This window comes from Manis javanica, chromosome 2 (genome assembly GCF_040802235.1).
Source record: "Manis javanica isolate MJ-LG chromosome 2, MJ_LKY, whole genome shotgun sequence".
NCBI lineage: Eukaryota > Metazoa > Chordata > Mammalia > Pholidota > Manidae > Manis > Manis javanica.
Window position 1 is genome coordinate 114,069,414 of NC_133157.1, and position 18,054 is coordinate 114,087,467.

Genomic DNA, 18,054 nt, shown 5'->3' on the forward strand with positions numbered 1-18,054 from the left:
ACTCAGAAATGACATGATCATATTGAAAATGGCCAGAATAAAATCCCAAATTTATTACACATGCTAAAACAAACAACACACACATACACATGCCATTGGAGACTGTGACAAATTCTCAAGGAAAAGAAAGGACAGATGCCTATTTTGAGATGCCTCATGTTGTAATTATCACATAAAGACTTTAAATCAGCTATTATAACCATATTAAATGTGGTAGTGCCTAACACTCTTAAAAATTGGAAAGACTAAACTTCTGGCAGAAAAATAAAAACTATAAAAAAAGATCCATGTTGAGAAATTTAGAACTGAAAAATATAATTACAAAAATTACAAAAGACATTGCATGGGCTCAACCACTGAACAGAGATGATAGAAGGGTGTGTAAACTTGAAGATAACAGAGCAGCAGAAATTATCTACACTGAAGAAAAGACAGGAAAAAACATTGGAACAAATGAATAGATCCTTAGAAACTTGTGGGACAGTATCAAATTGTCTAAATTTCACATTATAGGTGTTGTATAAAAGAGAAGAAAATCTTACTTTTTAGATAAAACAATTCTTACTAAGAGCAGAAAAGATCTCAGCTTTGACAAAAACATAAATTTAGAGATTCAAGATGCTCAGCAAGCCCCAAACAGAGCAAATTCAAAGAGGTTAGGCCCGATAAGGCATAAACTCAAAATCAGTAACAAACAGTTAGGCCTGATAAGCCTGAACATGTCGTAATGCTAAAAAGCAAAGATAAACTAAAATTTGAATGATCAGAGAATTCTCATAAAGTACAATGGAGGCCACAGAATGTTCAATAGTATCTTTAAAGTGAGGAAAGAAAAGAACTGCCAACCCAGAAGAGAATCCTTTAACTAAGCAAAAGTTTTGTGGAATGAAAAAAAAAATAAAAGAGAGGGAGAGAGAGAGAGAGAGAGAGAGAGAGAGAGAGAGAGAGAGAGAGAGACTTAGATGATGGTAAGCTAAGAGAATCTGACCTCCATTAAGGGAAATGTAAAATATTAAACAAAAGGAAGCTAAAGGCTATATATTACTACCACACAAAATATTCAGAGCTTCAGAGCTAGGAAAATTACAAGGAGCAAAAAGGGACATTACATAATGTTACGATTCCATTCATCAAATTCTAAATGTATACTCACCTGACAAAAGAGCTTCAAATTACACGAAGCAAAAATTGACACAACTGAAAAGAGAAAAGTCTGTAAATGGAACACCACCACCATAGACCAACACTACCAACCAACAGGTCCTAATGACATTCCAGTATGTGGCCTGGCCACAGAATGTACAGTCTTCTCAAGTGTGCATTATGACATACACTGTGAGATCACATACTGGGTCATAAAACTAATCTTAACAAGTGAAGAAATTTCAATTCATACAAAACGTTTTCTGATAAGAGGGTAATAAACTTAAAATCAGTAACAAAACAGTTAAAAGAACAGGACCTCAAGTGTGGAAATTAAATACACCTCGAGGTAACCCATGGGTCAATAAAGACATTTCAAGGGCAAAGAGAAAATAACATGAATTGTGTGAAAACAGAAATATAACATGAAATTTACAGGATTCTTACACAGAAATTAAGGCACTAAATCATAGTAGAAAGAAAACTCCAAAGGAAAATCTAAGCTCCCATCTTAGAAATCTAGAAAGAGAAAAGCAAATAAAACCAAAGCTAAATATAGAAGGAAATACTAAAGAACAGAATGGAAATCAATGAAACTAGACAACAAAATCAGTAAAATCAAAAGCTAGTTCTTTGCAGGGAAAAAAAAGTGAATAAAACTGAAATAACTCTGCCAAGCTAACCAAAGAAAACAAGAGCAAATTACCCAAAAGAGGGCAGATCACTTTATTCCTAAAGACATTAAAAGGATAAGGAAATACAATAAACAGCTCTGAACTCATAAATTTGACAAAATAGCTGAAATAGACAAATTACTTGGTAGTGGTACTCATAAAATACCAAAACTCACTCAAGAACACATAGAGAGCTGCCTCTCCCACCCAGATGACAAACTGTAGCGGCTCAGGCTCAGACCTCAAGGAGGCACCGGCCTCCACTGCCTCAGCCCCTGCAGCACAGCCCTCAGTGCACTGCTGCCAAAAAGAACAAGGCAGAGTGACAGTACGGGTGTTGGGGCTGGAGGCGCAGCAGGGTCCATGGCACGCTCGGCATCGCAGGCTGGAGAGCTGACTGAGCTGAGCAGGGAAGCGGTCACTGGGAGGTGCGGCATCCTCAGAGGGGGCCATGTCTAACGGCGTTTACCCGATGCTCAACACTGCCCATGGAGCAGTGAGGCTGACGGTGTTCAGCACACCTCTAGTGGACTTCCTGATTGCAGCTGGAGGCTTCCACATCTCTATTCCCAGATGTAATGACTGGATACTGCCTGAACCATACTGGCTTTGAGGTCTTGAAAACACATGGAATTCAGCTCATCTCCCTAGCTGCCCATAAATTCATCTCAGATATTGCCCATGATGCTCTGCCGCACCACAAAATGAAGGGAGTACACTTAACCATGGAGGAGTTGACCCCTGCACTCAGTGAGTATGACATCAGTGTAAAGAAGCCACAGTACTGACAGGATTGGTTTGCAGATGGCAGCGTGAGAGGTGAGACAGAGGCCTCCCCCCAAAATCACATATAGTATGAAAATATAATTAACACAACTAATCCTGAAAGAGGAACAGGAAAGAAGGATCTCTAGGAATGAAAGAGTATTGAGAGAACTGTGTGACCAATCCAAATGGAACAACATTCGTATTAGAGGGATACCAGAAGAAGAAGAGAGTGTAAAAGGCAAAGTGTCTTTGAGGAGGTAATTGCTGAAAACTTCCCCTACCTGGGGAAGGAGATAGTACCTCAGGCCGTGGAGGTGCACAGATCACAAGGGACCCAAGGAAGACCACACCAAAACATATACTAATTACAATGGCAATGATCAAGGAAAAGGACAGACTATTAAAAGCAGCCAGAGAGAGTAAACAGATCACACACAAAGGAAAGCCCATCAGGCTATCATTAGCCTTCCCAGCAGAAACATTACAGGCCAGAAGGGAGTGGCATGATATACTTAATTGAATGAAGCAGAAGGGCCTCGAACCAAGAATACTCTACCTGGCAAAGTTATCATTTAAATTTGAAGGAGGGCTTAAACAATTTCCAGATAAGCAAAAGCTGAGAGAATTTACCTCCCACAAACCATCTCTACAGTGTTTTCTGGAGGGACTCCTATAGATGGAAGTGTTCCTAAGGTTAAATAGCTGTCACCAGAGGTAATAAAAATGCACAGAGAAAGAGTACAGAATGCAACACCCAATATATAAAGAATGGAGGAGGAAGAAAAGGAGAGAGAAAAAAAGAACCTTTAGCTTGTGTGTGTAATAGCATACTAAGTGAGGTAAATTAGACTCTTAGATAGTAAGGATGTTACCCGTGAACATTTGGTCGCCACGAATCTAAAGCCTGCAATAGCAATAAGTACATACCTATCCATAATCACCCTAAATGTAAATGGTCTGAATGCACCTATACAAACATGACTCAGAAATGACATGATCATATTGAAAATGGCCAGAATAAAATCCCAAATTTATTACACATGCTAAAACAAACAACACACACATACACATGCCATTGGAGACTGTGACAAATTCTCAAGGAAAAGAAAGGACAGATGCCTATTTTGAGATGCCTCATGTTGTAATTATCACATAAAGACTTTAAATCAGCTATTATAACCATATTAAATGTGGTAGTGCCTAACACTCTTAAAAATTGGAAAGACTAAACTTCTGGCAGAAAAATAAAAACTATAAAAAAAGATCCATGTTGAGAAATTTAGAACTGAAAAATATAATTACAAAAATTACAAAAGACATTGCATGGGCTCAACCACTGAACAGAGATGATAGAAGGGTGTGTAAACTTGAAGATAACAGAGCAGCAGAAATTATCTACACTGAAGAAAAGACAGGAAAAAACATTGGAACAAATGAATAGATCCTTAGAAACTTGTGGGACAGTATCAAATTGTCTAAATTTCACATTATAGGTGTTGTATAAAAGAGAAGAAAATCTTACTTTTTAGATAAAACAATTCTTACTAAGAGCAGAAAAGATCTCAGCTTTGACAAAAACATAAATTTAGAGATTCAAGATGCTCAGCAAGCCCCAAACAGAGCAAATTCAAAGAGGTTAGGCCCGATAAGGCATAAACTCAAAATCAGTAACAAACAGTTAGGCCTGATAAGCCTGAACATGTCGTAATGCTAAAAAGCAAAGATAAACTAAAATTTGAATGATCAGAGAATTCTCATAAAGTACAATGGAGGCCACAGAATGTTCAATAGTATCTTTAAAGTGAGGAAAGAAAAGAACTGCCAACCCAGAAGAGAATCCTTTAACTAAGCAAAAGTTTTGTGGAATGAATGCAAAAATAATAGAGAGGGAGGGAGAGAGAGAGACAGAGAGAGAGAGAGAGAGAGAGAGAGAGAGAGAGAGAGAGACTTAGATGATGGTAAGCTAAGAGAATCTGACCTCCATTAAGGGAAATGTAAAATATTAAACAAAAGGAAGCTAAAGGCTATATATTACTACCACACAAAATATTCAGAGCTTCAGAGCTAGGAAAATTACAAGGAGCAAAAAGGGACATTACATAATGTTACGATTCCATTCATCAAATTCTAAATGTATACTCACCTGACAAAAGAGCTTCAAATTACACGAAGCAAAAATTGACACAACTGAAAAGAGAAAAGTCTGTAAATGGAACACCACCACCATAGACCAACACTACCAACCAACAGGTCCTAATGACATTCCAGTATGTGGCCTGGCCACAGAATGTACAGTCTTCTCAAGTGTGCATTATGACATACACTGTGAGATCACATACTGGGTCATAAAACTAATCTTAACAAGTGAAGAAATTTCAATTCATACAAAACGTTTTCTGATAAGAGGGTAATAAACTTAAAATCAGTAACAAAACAGTTAAAAGAACAGGACCTCAAGTGTGGAAATTAAATACACCTCGAGGTAACCCATGGGTCAATAAAGACATTTCAAGGGCAAAGAGAAAATAACATGAATTGTGTGAAAACAGAAATATAACATGAAATTTACAGGATTCTTACACAGAAATTAAGGCACTAAATCATAGTAGAAAGAAAACTCCAAAGGAAAATCTAAGCTCCCATCTTAGAAATCTAGAAAGAGAAAAGCAAATAAAACCAAAGCTAAATATAGAAGGAAATACTAAAGAACAGAATGGAAATCAATGAAACTAGACAACAAAATCAGTAAAATCAAAAGCTAGTTCTTTGCAGGGAAAAAAAAGTGAATAAAACTGAAATAACTCTGCCAAGCTAACCAAAGAAAACAAGAGCAAATTACCCAAAAGAGGGCAGATCACTTTATTCCTAAAGACATTAAAAGGATAAGGAAATACAATAAACAGCTCTGAACTCATAAATTTGACAAAATAGCTGAAATAGACAAATTACTTGGTAGTGGTACTCATAAAATACCAAAACTCACTCAAGAACACATAGAGAGCTGCCTCTCCCACCCAGATGACAAACTGTAGCGGCTCAGGCTCAGACCTCAAGGAGGCACCGGCCTCCACTGCCTCAGCCCCTGCAGCACAGCCCTCAGTGCACTGCTGCCAAAAAGAACAAGGCAGAGTGACAGTACGGGTGTTGGGGCTGGAGGCGCAGCAGGGTCCATGGCACGCTCGGCATCGCAGGCTGGAGAGCTGACTGAGCTGAGCAGGGAAGCGGTCACTGGGAGGTGCGGCATCCTCAGAGGGGGCCATGTCTAACGGCGTTTACCCGATGCTCAACACTGCCCATGGAGCAGTGAGGCTGACGGTGTTCAGCACACCTCTAGTGGACTTCCTGATTGCAGCTGGAGGCTTCCACATCTCTATTCCCAGATGTAATGACTGGATACTGCCTGAACCATACTGGCTTTGAGGTCTTGAAAACACATGGAATTCAGCTCATCTCCCTAGCTGCCCATAAATTCATCTCAGATATTGCCCATGATGCTCTGCCGCACCACAAAATGAAGGGAGTACACTTAACCATGGAGGAGTTGACCCCTGCACTCAGTGAGTATGACATCAGTGTAAAGAAGCCACAGTACTGACAGGATTGGTTTGCAGATGGCAGCGTGAGAGGTGAGACAGAGGCCTCCCCCCAAAATCACATATAGTATGAAAATATAATTAACACAACTAATCCTGAAAGAGGAACAGGAAAGAAGGATCTCTAGGAATGAAAGAGTATTGAGAGAACTGTGTGACCAATCCAAATGGAACAACATTCGTATTAGAGGGATACCAGAAGAAGAAGAGAGTGTAAAAGGCAAAGTGTCTTTGAGGAGGTAATTGCTGAAAACTTCCCCTACCTGGGGAAGGAGATAGTACCTCAGGCCGTGGAGGTGCACAGATCACAAGGGACCCAAGGAAGACCACACCAAAACATATACTAATTACAATGGCAATGATCAAGGAAAAGGACAGACTATTAAAAGCAGCCAGAGAGAGTAAACAGATCACACACAAAGGAAAGCCCATCAGGCTATCATTAGCCTTCCCAGCAGAAACATTACAGGCCAGAAGGGAGTGGCATGATATACTTAATTGAATGAAGCAGAAGGGCCTCGAACCAAGAATACTCTACCTGGCAAAGTTATCATTTAAATTTGAAGGAGGGCTTAAACAATTTCCAGATAAGCAAAAGCTGAGAGAATTTACCTCCCACAAACCATCTCTACAGTGTTTTCTGGAGGGACTCCTATAGATGGAAGTGTTCCTAAGGTTAAATAGCTGTCACCAGAGGTAATAAAAATGCACAGAGAAAGAGTACAGAATGCAACACCCAATATATAAAGAATGGAGGAGGAAGAAAAGGAGAGAGAAAAAAAGAACCTTTAGCTTGTGTGTGTAATAGCATACTAAGTGAGGTAAATTAGACTCTTAGATAGTAAGGATGTTACCCGTGAACATTTGGTCGCCACGAATCTAAAGCCTGCAATAGCAATAAGTACATACCTATCCATAATCACCCTAAATGTAAATGGTCTGAATGCACCTATACAAACATGACTCAGAAATGACATGATCATATTGAAAATGGCCAGAATAAAATCCCAAATTTATTACACATGCTAAAACAAACAACACACACATACACATGCCATTGGAGACTGTGACAAATTCTCAAGGAAAAGAAAGGACAGATGCCTATTTTGAGATGCCTCATGTTGTAATTATCACATAAAGACTTTAAATCAGCTATTATAACCATATTAAATGTGGTAGTGCCTAACACTCTTAAAAATTGGAAAGACTAAACTTCTGGCAGAAAAATAAAAACTATAAAAAAAGATCCATGTTGAGAAATTTAGAACTGAAAAATATAATTACAAAAATTACAAAAGACATTGCATGGGCTCAACCACTGAACAGAGATGATAGAAGGGTGTGTAAACTTGAAGATAACAGAGCAGCAGAAATTATCTACACTGAAGAAAAGACAGGAAAAAACATTGGAACAAATGAATAGATCCTTAGAAACTTGTGGGACAGTATCAAATTGTCTAAATTTCACATTATAGGTGTTGTATAAAAGAGAAGAAAATCTTACTTTTTAGATAAAACAATTCTTACTAAGAGCAGAAAAGATCTCAGCTTTGACAAAAACATAAATTTAGAGATTCAAGATGCTCAGCAAGCCCCAAACAGAGCAAATTCAAAGAGGTTAGGCCCGATAAGGCATAAACTCAAAATCAGTAACAAACAGTTAGGCCTGATAAGCCTGAACATGTCGTAATGCTAAAAAGCAAAGATAAACTAAAATTTGAATGATCAGAGAATTCTCATAAAGTACAATGGAGGCCACAGAATGTTCAATAGTATCTTTAAAGTGAGGAAAGAAAAGAACTGCCAACCCAGAAGAGAATCCTTTAACTAAGCAAAAGTTTTGTGGAATGAATGCAAAAATAATAGAGAGGGAGAGAGAGAGAGAGAGAGAGAGAGAGAGAGAGAGAGAGAGAGAGAGAGAGAGAGAGACTTAGATGATGGTAAGCTAAGAGAATCTGACCTCCATTAAGGGAAATGTAAAATATTAAACAAAAGGAAGCTAAAGGCTATATATTACTACCACACAAAATATTCAGAGCTTCAGAGCTAGGAAAATTACAAGGAGCAAAAAGGGACATTACATAATGTTACGATTCCATTCATCAAATTCTAAATGTATACTCACCTGACAAAAGAGCTTCAAATTACACGAAGCAAAAATTGACACAACTGAAAAGAGAAAAGTCTGTAAATGGAACACCACCACCATAGACCAACACTACCAACCAACAGGTCCTAATGACATTCCAGTATGTGGCCTGGCCACAGAATGTACAGTCTTCTCAAGTGTGCATTATGACATACACTGTGAGATCACATACTGGGTCATAAAACTAATCTTAACAAGTGAAGAAATTTCAATTCATACAAAACGTTTTCTGATAAGAGGGTAATAAACTTAAAATCAGTAACAAAACAGTTAAAAGAACAGGACCTCAAGTGTGGAAATTAAATACACCTCGAGGTAACCCATGGGTCAATAAAGACATTTCAAGGGCAAAGAGAAAATAACATGAATTGTGTGAAAACAGAAATATAACATGAAATTTACAGGATTCTTACACAGAAATTAAGGCACTAAATCATAGTAGAAAGAAAACTCCAAAGGAAAATCTAAGCTCCCATCTTAGAAATCTAGAAAGAGAAAAGCAAATAAAACCAAAGCTAAATATAGAAGGAAATACTAAAGAACAGAATGGAAATCAATGAAACTAGACAACAAAATCAGTAAAATCAAAAGCTAGTTCTTTGCAGGGAAAAAAAAGTGAATAAAACTGAAATAACTCTGCCAAGCTAACCAAAGAAAACAAGAGCAAATTACCCAAAAGAGGGCAGATCACTTTATTCCTAAAGACATTAAAAGGATAAGGAAATACAATAAACAGCTCTGAACTCATAAATTTGACAAAATAGCTGAAATAGACAAATTACTTGGTAGTGGTACTCATAAAATACCAAAACTCACTCAAGAACACATAGAGAGCTGCCTCTCCCACCCAGATGACAAACTGTAGCGGCTCAGGCTCAGACCTCAAGGAGGCACCGGCCTCCACTGCCTCAGCCCCTGCAGCACAGCCCTCAGTGCACTGCTGCCAAAAAGAACAAGGCAGAGTGACAGTACGGGTGTTGGGGCTGGAGGCGCAGCAGGGTCCATGGCACGCTCGGCATCGCAGGCTGGAGAGCTGACTGAGCTGAGCAGGGAAGCGGTCACTGGGAGGTGCGGCATCCTCAGAGGGGGCCATGTCTAACGGCGTTTACCCGATGCTCAACACTGCCCATGGAGCAGTGAGGCTGACGGTGTTCAGCACACCTCTAGTGGACTTCCTGATTGCAGCTGGAGGCTTCCACATCTCTATTCCCAGATGTAATGACTGGATACTGCCTGAACCATACTGGCTTTGAGGTCTTGAAAACACATGGAATTCAGCTCATCTCCCTAGCTGCCCATAAATTCATCTCAGATATTGCCCATGATGCTCTGCCGCACCACAAAATGAAGGGAGTACACTTAACCATGGAGGAGTTGACCCCTGCACTCAGTGAGTATGACATCAGTGTAAAGAAGCCACAGTACTGACAGGATTGGTTTGCAGATGGCAGCGTGAGAGGTGAGACAGAGGCCTCCCCCCAAAATCACATATAGTATGAAAATATAATTAACACAACTAATCCTGAAAGAGGAACAGGAAAGAAGGATCTCTAGGAATGAAAGAGTATTGAGAGAACTGTGTGACCAATCCAAATGGAACAACATTCGTATTAGAGGGATACCAGAAGAAGAAGAGAGTGTAAAAGGCAAAGTGTCTTTGAGGAGGTAATTGCTGAAAACTTCCCCTACCTGGGGAAGGAGATAGTACCTCAGGCCGTGGAGGTGCACAGATCACAAGGGACCCAAGGAAGACCACACCAAAACATATACTAATTACAATGGCAATGATCAAGGAAAAGGACAGACTATTAAAAGCAGCCAGAGAGAGTAAACAGATCACACACAAAGGAAAGCCCATCAGGCTATCATTAGCCTTCCCAGCAGAAACATTACAGGCCAGAAGGGAGTGGCATGATATACTTAATTGAATGAAGCAGAAGGGCCTCGAACCAAGAATACTCTACCTGGCAAAGTTATCATTTAAATTTGAAGGAGGGCTTAAACAATTTCCAGATAAGCAAAAGCTGAGAGAATTTACCTCCCACAAACCATCTCTACAGTGTTTTCTGGAGGGACTCCTATAGATGGAAGTGTTCCTAAGGTTAAATAGCTGTCACCAGAGGTAATAAAAATGCACAGAGAAAGAGTACAGAATGCAACACCCAATATATAAAGAATGGAGGAGGAAGAAAAGGAGAGAGAAAAAAAGAACCTTTAGCTTGTGTGTGTAATAGCATACTAAGTGAGGTAAATTAGACTCTTAGATAGTAAGGATGTTACCCGTGAACATTTGGTCGCCACGAATCTAAAGCCTGCAATAGCAATAAGTACATACCTATCCATAATCACCCTAAATGTAAATGGTCTGAATGCACCTATACAAACATGACTCAGAAATGACATGATCATATTGAAAATGGCCAGAATAAAATCCCAAATTTATTACACATGCTAAAACAAACAACACACACATACACATGCCATTGGAGACTGTGACAAATTCTCAAGGAAAAGAAAGGACAGATGCCTATTTTGAGATGCCTCATGTTGTAATTATCACATAAAGACTTTAAATCAGCTATTATAACCATATTAAATGTGGTAGTGCCTAACACTCTTAAAAATTGGAAAGACTAAACTTCTGGCAGAAAAATAAAAACTATAAAAAAAGATCCATGTTGAGAAATTTAGAACTGAAAAATATAATTACAAAAATTACAAAAGACATTGCATGGGCTCAACCACTGAACAGAGATGATAGAAGGGTGTGTAAACTTGAAGATAACAGAGCAGCAGAAATTATCTACACTGAAGAAAAGACAGGAAAAAACATTGGAACAAATGAATAGATCCTTAGAAACTTGTGGGACAGTATCAAATTGTCTAAATTTCACATTATAGGTGTTGTATAAAAGAGAAGAAAATCTTACTTTTTAGATAAAACAATTCTTACTAAGAGCAGAAAAGATCTCAGCTTTGACAAAAACATAAATTTAGAGATTCAAGATGCTCAGCAAGCCCCAAACAGAGCAAATTCAAAGAGGTTAGGCCCGATAAGGCATAAACTCAAAATCAGTAACAAACAGTTAGGCCTGATAAGCCTGAACATGTCGTAATGCTAAAAAGCAAAGATAAACTAAAATTTGAATGATCAGAGAATTCTCATAAAGTACAATGGAGGCCACAGAATGTTCAATAGTATCTTTAAAGTGAGGAAAGAAAAGAACTGCCAACCCAGAAGAGAATCCTTTAACTAAGCAAAAGTTTTGTGGAATGAATGCAAAAATAATAGAGAGGGAGGGAGAGAGAGACAGAGAGAGAGAGAGAGAGAGAGAGAGAGAGAGAGAGAGAGACTTAGATGATGGTAAGCTAAGAGAATCTGACCTCCATTAAGGGAAATGTAAAATATTAAACAAAAGGAAGCTAAAGGCTATATATTACTACCACACAAAATATTCAGAGCTTCAGAGCTAGGAAAATTACAAGGAGCAAAAAGGGACATTACATAATGTTACGATTCCATTCATCAAATTCTAAATGTATACTCACCTGACAAAAGAGCTTCAAATTACACGAAGCAAAAATTGACACAACTGAAAAGAGAAAAGTCTGTAAATGGAACACCACCACCATAGACCAACACTACCAACCAACAGGTCCTAATGACATTCCAGTATGTGGCCTGGCCACAGAATGTACAGTCTTCTCAAGTGTGCATTATGACATACACTGTGAGATCACATACTGGGTCATAAAACTAATCTTAACAAGTGAAGAAATTTCAATTCATACAAAACGTTTTCTGATAAGAGGGTAATAAACTTAAAATCAGTAACAAAACAGTTAAAAGAACAGGACCTCAAGTGTGGAAATTAAATACACCTCGAGGTAACCCATGGGTCAATAAAGACATTTCAAGGGCAAAGAGAAAATAACATGAATTGTGTGAAAACAGAAATATAACATGAAATTTACAGGATTCTTACACAGAAATTAAGGCACTAAATCATAGTAGAAAGAAAACTCCAAAGGAAAATCTAAGCTCCCATCTTAGAAATCTAGAAAGAGAAAAGCAAATAAAACCAAAGCTAAATATAGAAGGAAATACTAAAGAACAGAATGGAAATCAATGAAACTAGACAACAAAATCAGTAAAATCAAAAGCTAGTTCTTTGCAGGGAAAAAAAAGTGAATAAAACTGAAATAACTCTGCCAAGCTAACCAAAGAAAACAAGAGCAAATTACCCAAAAGAGGGCAGATCACTTTATTCCTAAAGACATTAAAAGGATAAGGAAATACAATAAACAGCTCTGAACTCATAAATTTGACAAAATAGCTGAAATAGACAAATTACTTGGTAGTGGTACTCATAAAATACCAAAACTCACTCAAGAACACATAGAGAGCTGCCTCTCCCACCCAGATGACAAACTGTAGCGGCTCAGGCTCAGACCTCAAGGAGGCACCGGCCTCCACTGCCTCAGCCCCTGCAGCACAGCCCTCAGTGCACTGCTGCCAAAAAGAACAAGGCAGAGTGACAGTACGGGTGTTGGGGCTGGAGGCGCAGCAGGGTCCATGGCACGCTCGGCATCGCAGGCTGGAGAGCTGACTGAGCTGAGCAGGGAAGCGGTCACTGGGAGGTGCGGCATCCTCAGAGGGGGCCATGTCTAACGGCGTTTACCCGATGCTCAACACTGCCCATGGAGCAGTGAGGCTGACGGTGTTCAGCACACCTCTAGTGGACTTCCTGATTGCAGCTGGAGGCTTCCACATCTCTATTCCCAGATGTAATGACTGGATACTGCCTGAACCATACTGGCTTTGAGGTCTTGAAAACACATGGAATTCAGCTCATCTCCCTAGCTGCCCATAAATTCATCTCAGATATTGCCCATGATGCTCTGCCGCACCACAAAATGAAGGGAGTACACTTAACCATGGAGGAGTTGACCCCTGCACTCAGTGAGTATGACATCAGTGTAAAGAAGCCACAGTACTGACAGGATTGGTTTGCAGATGGCAGCGTGAGAGGTGAGACAGAGGCCTCCCCCCAAAATCACATATAGTATGAAAATATAATTAACACAACTAATCCTGAAAGAGGAACAGGAAAGAAGGATCTCTAGGAATGAAAGAGTATTGAGAGAACTGTGTGACCAATCCAAATGGAACAACATTCGTATTAGAGGGATACCAGAAGAAGAAGAGAGTGTAAAAGGCAAAGTGTCTTTGAGGAGGTAATTGCTGAAAACTTCCCCTACCTGGGGAAGGAGATAGTACCTCAGGCCGTGGAGGTGCACAGATCACAAGGGACCCAAGGAAGACCACACCAAAACATATACTAATTACAATGGCAATGATCAAGGAAAAGGACAGACTATTAAAAGCAGCCAGAGAGAGTAAACAGATCACACACAAAGGAAAGCCCATCAGGCTATCATTAGCCTTCCCAGCAGAAACATTACAGGCCAGAAGGGAGTGGCATGATATACTTAATTGAATGAAGCAGAAGGGCCTCGAACCAAGAATACTCTACCTGGCAAAGTTATCATTTAAATTTGAAGGAGGGCTTAAACAATTTCCAGATAAGCAAAAGCTGAGAGAATTTACCTCCCACAAACCATCTCTACAGTGTTTTCTGGAGGGACTCCTATAGATGGAAGTGTTCCTAAGGTTAAATAGCTGTCACCAGAGGTAATAAAAATGCACAGAGAAAGAGTACAGAATGCAACACCCAATATATAAAGAATGGAGGAGGAAGAAAAGGAGAGAGAAAAAAAGAACCTTTAGCTTGTGTGTGTAATAGCATACTAAGTGAGGTAAATTAGACTCTTAGATAGTAAGGATGTTACCCGTGAACATTTGGTCGCCACGAATCTAAAGCCTGCAATAGCAATAAGTACATACCTATCCATAATCACCCTAAATGTAAATGGTCTGAATGCACCTATACAAACATGACTCAGAAATGACATGATCATATTGAAAATGGCCAGAATAAAATCCCAAATTTATTACACATGCTAAAACAAACAACACACACATACACATGCCATTGGAGACTGTGACAAATTCTCAAGGAAAAGAAAGGACAGATGCCTATTTTGAGATGCCTCATGTTGTAATTATCACATAAAGACTTTAAATCAGCTATTATAACCATATTAAATGTGGTAGTGCCTAACACTCTTAAAAATTGGAAAGACTAAACTTCTGGCAGAAAAATAAAAACTATAAAAAAAGATCCATGTTGAGAAATTTAGAACTGAAAAATATAATTACAAAAATTACAAAAGACATTGCATGGGCTCAACCACTGAACAGAGATGATAGAAGGGTGTGTAAACTTGAAGATAACAGAGCAGCAGAAATTATCTACACTGAAGAAAAGACAGGAAAAAACATTGGAACAAATGAATAGATCCTTAGAAACTTGTGGGACAGTATCAAATTGTCTAAATTTCACATTATAGGTGTTGTATAAAAGAGAAGAAAATCTTACTTTTTAGATAAAACAATTCTTACTAAGAGCAGAAAAGATCTCAGCTTTGACAAAAACATAAATTTAGAGATTCAAGATGCTCAGCAAGCCCCAAACAGAGCAAATTCAAAGAGGTTAGGCCCGATAAGGCATAAACTCAAAATCAGTAACAAACAGTTAGGCCTGATAAGCCTGAACATGTCGTAATGCTAAAAAGCAAAGATAAACTAAAATTTGAATGATCAGAGAATTCTCATAAAGTACAATGGAGGCCACAGAATGTTCAATAGTATCTTTAAAGTGAGGAAAGAAAAGAACTGCCAACCCAGAAGAGAATCCTTTAACTAAGCAAAAGTTTTGTGGAATGAATGCAAAAATAATAGAGAGGGAGGGAGAGAGAGAGAGAGAGAGAGAGAGAGAGAGAGAGAGACTTAGATGATGGTAAGCTAAGAGAATCTGACCTCCATTAAGGGAAATGTAAAATATTAAACAAAAGGAAGCTAAAGGCTATATATTACTACCACACAAAATATTCAGAGCTTCAGAGCTAGGAAAATTACAAGGAGCAAAAAGGGACATTACATAATGTTACGATTCCATTCATCAAATTCTAAATGTATACTCACCTGACAAAAGAGCTTCAAATTACACGAAGCAAAAATTGACACAACTGAAAAGAGAAAAGTCTGTAAATGGAACACCACCACCATAGACCAACACTACCAACCAACAGGTCCTAATGACATTCCAGTATGTGGCCTGGCCACAGAATGTACAGTCTTCTCAAGTGTGCATTATGACATACACTGTGAGATCACATACTGGGTCATAAAACTAATCTTAACAAGTGAAGAAATTTCAATTCATACAAAACGTTTTCTGATAAGAGGGTAATAAACTTAAAATCAGTAACAAAACAGTTAAAAGAACAGGACCTCAAGTGTGGAAATTAAATACACCTCGAGGTAACCCATGGGTCAATAAAGACATTTCAAGGGCAAAGAGAAAATAACATGAATTGTGTGAAAACAGAAATATAACATGAAATTTACAGGATTCTTACACAGAAATTAAGGCACTAAATCATAGTAGAAAGAAAACTCCAAAGGAAAATCTAAGCTCCCATCTTAGAAATCTAGAAAGAGAAAAGCAAATAAAACCAAAGCTAAATATAGAAGGAAATACTAAAGAACAGAATGGAAATCAATGAAACTAGACAACAAAATCAGTAAAATCAAAAGCTAGTTCTTTGCAGGGAAAAAAAAGTCAATAAAACTGAAATAACTCTGCCAAGCTAACCAAAGAAAACAAGAGCAAATTACCCAAAAGAGGGCAGATCACTTTATTCCTAAAGACATTAAAAGGATAAGGAAATACAATAAACAGCTCTAAACTCATAAATTTGACAAAATAGCTGAAATAGACAAATTACTTGGTAGTGGTACTCATAAAATACCAAAACTCACTCAAGAAGAAATAGAGAGCTGCCTCTCCCACCCAGATGACAAACTGTAGCGGCTCAGGCTCAGACCTCAAGGAGGCACCGGCTTCCACTGCCTCAGCCCCTGCAGCACAGCCCTGAGAGCACTGCTGCCAAAAAGAACAAGGCACAGTGACATTACGGGTGTCTGGGGCTGGAGGCGCAGCAGGGGGCATGGGATGCACGGTGGCACAGGCTGGAGAGCTGGCTGAGCTGAGCAGGTAAGCTGTCACTAGGGGGTGCGGCATCCTCAGAGGGGCCGTGTCTAACGGGGTTTACCCGCTGCTCAACACTGCCAGTGGAGCAGTGAGGCTGGCGGTGTTCAGCACACCTGCAGTGGACTTCCTGATTGCAGCGGGAGGATTCCACATCTCTATTCCCAGATGTAATGACTGGATACTGCTTGAACCATGCTGGCTTTGAGGCCTTGAACACACATGGAATTCAGCTCATCTCCCTAGCTGCCCATAAATTCATCTCAGATATTGCCCACAATGCTCTGCAGCACCACAAAATGAAGGGAGTACACTTAACCATGGAGGAGTTGTCCCCTGCCCTCAGTGAGTACGACATCAGTGTAAAGAAGCCACACTACTGACAGGATTGGTTTGAAGATGGTGGCGTGAGAGGTGAGAAAGAGGCCTCCTGCCAAAAACACACATAGCATTAAAATATAATTAACAGCACTAATCCTGTGTGACCAATCCAAACAGAACAATATTCGTATTAGAATTGGGGAAGTAATTAAAATGGCAAAGATCAAAGGTAAGGACAGAGTATTAAAAAAAGCCAGAGAGAGACACCCCTTAGGGGATAAAGCTCAGTGAAGAGGTATTTACCAGGTGAAGGCAGGCATTGAGTTCAATCCAATGCGTTACTCAGTAGGATTTACTCAGCATGGTGATTACAAAATGTCACAGAATCTTGATATTAATGAAATACGTTTTTTCCCTTTTTACATGTGTTTGACAGAGTATCAAGATTTGTTTTGACGCATTCAAAAGTACTTTATGGTGGCACGATATCATCATGTTAATAAAAAAAAACAATCTCCTAACTACATTCAGTATGGAAGGAGTTTTAAAAAGTCAGAGCCTGAGCACCCACATCTAGTAAGGCTTGGTAATACTATCAGCAGCACAGTCAGCAAGGCCCCTCAAAGGCAGCTCAGCAGCCCCGCTGGCAAAGTGCTCAGAGCCAGTCAGGGCTGGGCTACCCGGACTTCAAGGATAACGAATCTATAGACGCTCTGGCCAGCCTTGCCATCTGTTTTCCATTTTCAGGGTCGTGTCTGAAGTTATCCTAACAGGAAACATACCCCAAAAGCCCCTTGCCAACTGGAAGGAGTAAGTAAAATGGGGTGTATGTATGTAGGAGAAGCATAGAGAGGGGGAGGGAGGAGGAGGAGGAGGAGGGAAGAGGGAAGGAAGGGAAAACAAGCGGGAGGGACAGGGAGAAAGAAGCAGAAAGTTAGGAAGAAGCCTTTACCGGCACAGAGCCCAGGAAGAGCGCCAGGCTCGCACACCCCAGAGCCAAGTCTTCATCTCTAAACTGCCACCTCCTGCACTTCCCACCCTGTTTGAAACCTTCCCCACATGCAAAGGAAGACACATGACTTCAAATTGGGAACAGCTTAGGACAGAGCTCTTGTGAATGTGTACAATAGATGTGAGTCATTTGTTTATTTTGTAAACATGAAGAAATCACACTTTTAAAACTTCCTCCTTTATGACACTCACAGTATTTAATAATATGCTTAGCATGG

General features: G+C 39.4%; 1 protein-coding gene across 1 annotated transcript in view; it reads right to left on the reverse strand.

The window, feature by feature from the left end:
* Positions 1-18,054, reverse strand: part of LOC140847803 (serine/threonine-protein kinase TAO1-like) — a 199,140-nt gene that overhangs the window by 72,794 nt on the left and 108,292 nt on the right. The window lies entirely within an intron of this gene.